The following is a 7,221-nucleotide window of genomic DNA, read 5'->3' as shown; positions in this document are numbered from 1 at the left end:
GAAGGAAGGAAGGAAGGAAGGAAGGAAGGAGAAATATTGGGAGGATGGTAAGAAGAGACAGAGGGTAAAAAGACCAACTCCTTATCTCCCACAACAGGAAGTCAATATATAACATATAAAACTAAAAAATCAAGAAGTAGCAGTACATATGTTATCTGGGGGAAAAAATAGAGATAAAGAAAACCTAAAGAAACAGTTTAAAAATGGAAAGAAGTTGCTTCTGGGGGGAAGGCATTGAATAATCCTTTTTATTCTAAGCATTTTAAAACTGTTTGATTTTAATTTTCTTACATATTTATAACTATTTACATGACTTTTTGAAACAATACATGTACAGCGTTGATAAAATACATTTTAATGTCTAAAAAATAAAGCAAAAGAAAATATGAGACGAGATAGAGAAAAGTAAAGATGCAACAGGTCTATTGAAAAGTCTGGACTTAGTGTAGACAGCAAACAGCTTTAATTTTTTTCCATTGTTGCTTTCAATCACTTTCCAATTGAATTTCATTTTCCTGTTACTTAATGAAATATTGAGCAGATTTCCTAACTTTCTGGTGACTTTTGGCTACTAACTCCATCGCATTTTAAGTGCTAATCTCATCAGTAATTTTAATCTCGTTCCCACCCACTCCCACAAGGCAACTGGCTTTTGGAGTTGGAGTGTGGACCTGGAGGAGTCTGTTCTTTTCAACTCCTGCTGCCAATTTCCTGAGGTGGGATACCTGACCTTGGCTCAGACCTCTTCCACCTGCTAAGCTTCCCCTCCCACTTCATCCCTGACAGTCCTGGTTGGTGAGCTCAAAACCTATCCTTAGGTTTCCTTGAATCACAAAAACTGACACTCCCAACAGGGAGGACAAGCTGCCTGCTGCAGCCTCCTCTCTGCCTGACCATCCCCCAGCTCCCATGTCCCGCATTCAGATGGGCAGAGGGAGACAGATGCCCAGCTGGAGAAAGGACATCATCCCCTCCACTCGCAGTCACAGGTGGATCGCTGGGACTCCTCACTTGCTTTACAGGAGGAGAATGAAGGGCACAGCTCTCTCTACTAGGCTGACAGCCGGTGTGATCCCTCTATTTGTTTCTTTTTAATATAAACTAAGGATTGATAGGAAAAGGGAAGTGACAGCTGGGGGAAACAGAGACAGTTAAACCATCTCTTAATACACTTAATTGTCTCCATCTTTGGCCCTCATCAGTTCCAGGACCACAGAGAAAGTCCCACCCAATATGGTATTTCAGGATTTCTTGGAGTGTTGCTGTTGAGAGAAGCAGAGAAATGGAGCCATTGCTGGAGGAGGATATGGGAATCAGAGAGGCATTTCCTTTATTTATTTCTTTATCTTACTTTCCTTTTATTTCTTCCTTCTTTTTTTCCTTCCTTTCTTTTTTTTTTAGGCTGGAATATAGTGGCACAATCATACCTCATTGCAGCCTCAGGTGAGCACCACTACACCTAGCTAATTTTTTTCATTATTTTTGTATAGACGGAGTCTCGCTATGTTGCCCAAGCTGGTCTCAAACTTGGCCTTAAGTGATTTTCCTGTCTTGGCCTCAAGTGATTTTCCTGTCTTGGCCTCCCAATCCCAAAGGGCTGGGATTACAAGCATGAGCCACCATGCTGGGCCCGGGGAGGTATTTTCTTAACTGGGAAGTATTGCCACATGTTTGTACACTGATGGGAATAACCCAGTAGTGGAGAGCAGATAATGACACAGAGAAAAGGGATGATTGCAACAGCAAGTCCTTGAGTAGGCAAGAAGGCATGGACCAGGGAGTGCACAGTGCCAGCAATAGGAGCAAGGATGGGACAGTTATCGCAGCTCTCCAGAAGACAGAGCATAGGTGGCTACCAATGAAGGTACATTTGAAGATTCTGAATCATTCTCTGCTGATTGTTTTCATTTCTTTAGTGAAAAAAGGAGACACAAGCCAAGAGTGTAGTGGCACACACCTGTAGTCTCAGCTATTTGGGAAGCTGAGGCAGAAGGATGTCTTGAACCCAGGAGTTCCAGGTTACAGTGAGCTACGATCGCACCACTGCACTCCAGCCTAGGCAACAGAGCGAGACTCCATCTCGAAAAATAAAAATAAAAAATCATGCCTGTAATCCCAGAACTTTGGGAGGCAGAGGTGGGTGGATCACTTGAGGTCAGGAGTTCAAGACCAGCCTAGCCAACATGGTAAAACCTCATCTCTACTAAAAACACAAAAATCAGCTGGGTGTGGTGGCGCATGTCTATAACCCCAGCTACTCAGGAGGCTGAGACAGAGAATTGCTTGAACCCGGGAGGCGGAGATTGCAGTGAGCCAAGATCATGCCATTGCACTCCAGCCTGAGCGACAGAGCAAGACTCCATCTTGAACTCCTGACCTCAAGTGATCCACTCACCTTGGCCTCCCAAAGTGCTGGGATTACAGGTGTGAGCCAATGTGCCCTGCCAAGACTCTGTCTCAAAAAATAAAACAGTAAAGATAAAAAATAAAAAATAAATAAATAAAATGAAAATAAAAAGAGACAAAAGGAGCCAGGCCAACAGTGAAGACTGAGAAGGAGAGAGGTGATATTGAAAGTTTGATGACAGAGGAAAAGCTATAATATAGTCATTTCAAAGGAGGAGAGCAACTTGACCATGGCAATAAGCTGGACAACTGGACGAGGCTGTGGGCTCCTGACATTCACCATCCTTTGTGGGCTTCTCTCCAGCCACAGCCAGCTGCTCAGGTGCAGGCAGGGAATGGAGGGTGAAGGGTGCTAAGTTCATCAGAGTTGGGGTTTTGCTAGGGAAGTGTGGATGGAGAGAGAGGCAGGTGTATTGAATGTCATATCAGGGTGTGATGTCAGGGATGAACCATGGAATCCAAACTGATCAAGGTGGAAAGTAGGTAGGCAAGGAGGTCATAGGAAAGTGGATAATTGAGGGGAGGTTGGTGGACTGGGGTCCCAGTGGGAAGAATGCTGCAGCATGTCAAGAGACTGAACATTTGGTGGTTTCCTGGGATTTCCTCCACACCATGACACACTTGTTCCCACTGTTCTTGCTGTAATTCCCTAGCACTGCCTCACTTACAATCTTTCTGTGGGCCCCCTTTATGTTAGGTTAGTAGCCTCTGATACCTCAGATGTATGCCTGCCTCAACCTCTCTGATATGTGAGATTCATAGCTTCCCCAGACCTACCTCACTTTCATTAGGGAGGAAACCTATTTTCTTTCCTCATTATCCATTTTGTTTGTTTTTTTGTTTTTGTTTTTGTTGTTGTTGTTGTTTTAAGATGGAGTCTTACTCTGTCTCCCAGGCTGGAGTGCAATGGTACGATCTCGGCTCACTGCAACCTCCGCCTCCCGGGTTCAAGTGATTCTCCTGTCTCAGCCTCCCAAGTAGTGGGACTACAGGCGTGCACCATCACACCTGGCTAATTTTTGTATTTTTAGTAGAGACGGAGTTTCACCATGTTGGCCAGGCTGGCCTTGAACTCCTGACCTCATGTGATCCATCCACCTCAACCTACCAAAGTGCTGGGATTACAGGCGTGAGCCACCGTGCCCAGACTCATTATCCATTTTCTTCCCGTCTCTTGGTTCTTTTTCTTCCTAACATCCACCTCTGTCTCCATGGGCCACCCAGAGGCCTCGTAGAAACTTTCTCTCTCCAACCAACCCACTGACTCCTCTTCCTGTGGTGCCTCCCACACCACCACGGTTGTGTCCTAGTTTTTCTTTTGACTTCTTTTCAAATTTTTGTTCATCAGATTAGAACAAGAAGTGGTTGCAGATAAAGTTTACAGGGGAAGGGTGTGACCACCATCCTCTTTACAGGAAATAACTGGCAGTTGTAAAGAATTAATCCAGGCTGCAGCCAGGCGCAGTGGCTCACGCCTGTAATCCAAACACTTTGGGAGGCCGAGGCGGGCAGATCACGAGGTCAGGAGATCAAGACCATCCTGGCTAACACGGTGAAACCCTGTCTCTACTAAAAAAAAGTACAAAAATTACCCGGGTGTGGTGGCGGCCGCCTGTAGTCCCAGCTTCTCAGGAGGCTGAGGCAGGAGAATGGCGTGAATCTGGGAGGCAGAGTTTGCAGTGAGCCGAGATCGTGCCACTGCAACAGAGCCAGACTCCGTCTCAAAAAAAAAAAAAAATTAGAGAATTAATCCACTCTGTAATACCTCATGTAGTCAGAGAGAGAGAGAGCATAGTCTGTGTATATCTCCTATGGTAGTAGAATTCCCCAGGGCCTGGCTTGCTTGGCAAGGGGCTAATGCAGGGCAATAGCCAACAATAACTGGCTCTGGGTGTCCACTTGGATGTCCCAAAACTCATAAGGAATCATGGGTTATTAATATGGCAAGAGGATGAGAGAGATTTGTTTCTGCACACACCCGAGATCCCCCTGGCTTGAAGTTTTCCAAATTTGCTTTAAAATAATTGTTCTGTTTTCTATAATAGCAACAATTTTATTGTAGCAAAGATGGTTCATTGTGTCTGTTATGGTTTGACTGTGTCCCCTCCAAAATGTAGCTGTTGAAACTTAATGGCCAATATGGTTTGGCTCTGTGTCCCCACCCAAATCTCATGTCAAATTGTAATTCCCCATGTTGGAGAGGGACCTGGTGGGAGGTGATTGAATCATGGGGGAGAATTTTCCCCTTGCTGTTCTCATGATAGTAAGTGAGTTCTCATGAGATTTGGTTGTTTAAAAGTGTGTTGCACATCCCCCCCGCCACATCTCTCTCCTGTTGCCATCTAAAGACGTGCTTGCTTCCCCTTTGTCCTTCCACAGTGATTGTAAGTTTCCTGAGGCCTCCCCAGCCATGCTGCCTGTACAGCCTGTGGAACTGTGAACCAATTAAACCTCTTTTCTTTATAAATTACCTAGGCTCAGGTAGTTCTTTATAGCAGTGTGAGAATGGACTAATGCAATGGCCAATTGATAGTATTAAGAGCTGGGCCTTTAAGAGGTGGGTAGGCCGTGTGGGCTTCTTCCTCATGAATGGGATTAAGGCTCTTAGAAAGGAAGCCACACACAGCATTCCTCCCCTCCATAGCATACAGCAACAAGGCGCCATCTTGGAATCAAAGAGCAACCTTCACCAGACAACCAAACCTGTTGGTACCTTGATCTTCAACTTCCCAACTATGAAAACTGTGAGAAATAAATTTCTGTTCTTTATAAATTACCCAGTCTCAGGTACGTTGTTATAGCAACACAAACAGCTAAGATAACATTTCAAAATTTATTCTCTTCTTTTTAAATAATAGCACCCCTAATTTTTAGCTGGACACATGGGTATCCAAAATAAAAACCAGACTCATTTGTAGCTAGGTGTGGTCATAAATCTGAATCCTGAACACAATGGGGTGTGATTTCTAGTCATATCCTTAAAAGTAAGGATGGGTCTTCCCTTCCCCTTTTTCTTGCCTCTACCCCTCTGCTTGGAATGGCAAAGAAACAGGGCAGAAGCAGCCAAGGTCTCTGCATGATCTTGTGGATCAGAGCCACTATACCTGCCCTGGACCATCTTCACAAGACAGAAATAAGCTTCCATCTTGTTCAGCACACGGTTACTTTGGGGCTCTGTTACCATCACCTGAGATTGTATCCTAACTAATACCTTCATCCTTCTCTTTCTTTAGCTATATAGGTGACAGACACGTACAAAATGCTTAATGCATGCTTTCCTCTTTCCATCCTTCATTCCATTCTTGAATCCATCATTAATAAGATTGTTACCTTGGTGATTTTCTTCTTAATAATAGAGCATTTAAGATTTATATCAGGCTGAGCACAGTGGCTCACACCTGTAATCCCAACACTTTGGGTGACCAAGACAGGCAGATCACCTGAGGTCAGGAGTTCGAGACCAGCCCGGCCAATGTAGTGAAACCCCATCTCTATTAAAAATACAAAAATTAGCTGGGCATAGTGGTGGGTGCCTGTGATCCCAGCTACTCGGGAGGCTGAGGCAGGAGAATCACTTGAACCTGCAAGGTGGAGGTGCAGTGAGCCAAGATCTCGCCAATGCACTCTAGCCTGGGTGACAGAACAAGACTCTGTCTCCAAAAAAAAAAAAAAAAAAAAAAAAAATTATATCAAAGATAAGGCTGAATTTTCTTTCTGAATTTCTGGAGTCTACAGTTGCAATGGCTAGATCCTATTCCCAAGCTTATGGTGATAAATGAATGTCTTTGATGTCTTTGGGTAAGTTAGATAGCAAATACTGGAGTAATTGAACAATATTTTTTGAATAGTAATCTTCAAACAAAACTAGTTGTATTTAATTCTGAGTATTCCAATAGATATGGTTTCCTTTACAGTATGCCATCTTGCCCTTTCCCCGTTTGTATTGTTATTGCTAAACCACCCCCATTTTAATTATCATTTAATTATCTTCATCTACAGTTGAGTGCCCCCCTTCTGTTGGAAAGCTTATTTTATACAAACCAAACCATGGGTAATTACCTATCAAAAGCAGATTTATCTAAATTCCCACTGAAACTAGATGAAGCAGTTCCCTTAAGTCATAAAATCATTCAAAATTAGATCCAGGAAAAAAGGCCAGCATTGAATTTGAAGTTATAGAATACCAACAACATTATAGGTACCATCGGGAATCAATGCCTATTCATATTCCCTGCTAGGGGAGTATAGAATCTTAGTTCTAAATTCATCCTCCAGGATGTAAATTGTGGCAGGTACTGTAGGTGGACTCATTCACCACCTTTTCCCAGCCCTCATTATCTTGCCTTTATCTACTGTACTGGAGAGGCCAGGCACGGTGGCTCATGCCTGTAATCCCAACACTTTGGAAGGCTGAGGCGGATAGGTCACGAGGTCAGGGGTTCAAGACCAGCCTGGCCAACATAGCGAAACTCCATCTCTACTGAAAATACAATAATTAGCCAGGTGTGGTGGCAGGCACCTGTAGTCCCAGCTACTTGGGAGGCTGAGGCAAGAGAATTGCTTGAACCCGGGAGATGGGTTGCAGTGAGTGGAGACCACGCCATTGCACTCTAGCCTGGGCAACAGAGCAAGACTCCATCTCATAGAAAAAAAAATTAAAAAGACTGCAGAAAAAAATTAAAACCTCATTTTCTCAGCCCCAACCCATTCCCTTGCAGTAAGGACACACCATGTGATACAGTTCCTGTCAGTGAGACACATGTACAAATCCCCTACTTAAAAACATAAACTGGCCTGGTGTGGTGGCTCACCCCT

Source organism: Mandrillus leucophaeus, unplaced genomic scaffold, assembly GCF_000951045.1.
Source record: "Mandrillus leucophaeus isolate KB7577 unplaced genomic scaffold, Mleu.le_1.0 Scaffold547, whole genome shotgun sequence".
NCBI lineage: Eukaryota > Metazoa > Chordata > Mammalia > Primates > Cercopithecidae > Mandrillus > Mandrillus leucophaeus.
The sequence above is the reverse complement of the archived record's forward strand: the minus strand, read 5'-3'. Positions refer to the sequence as shown.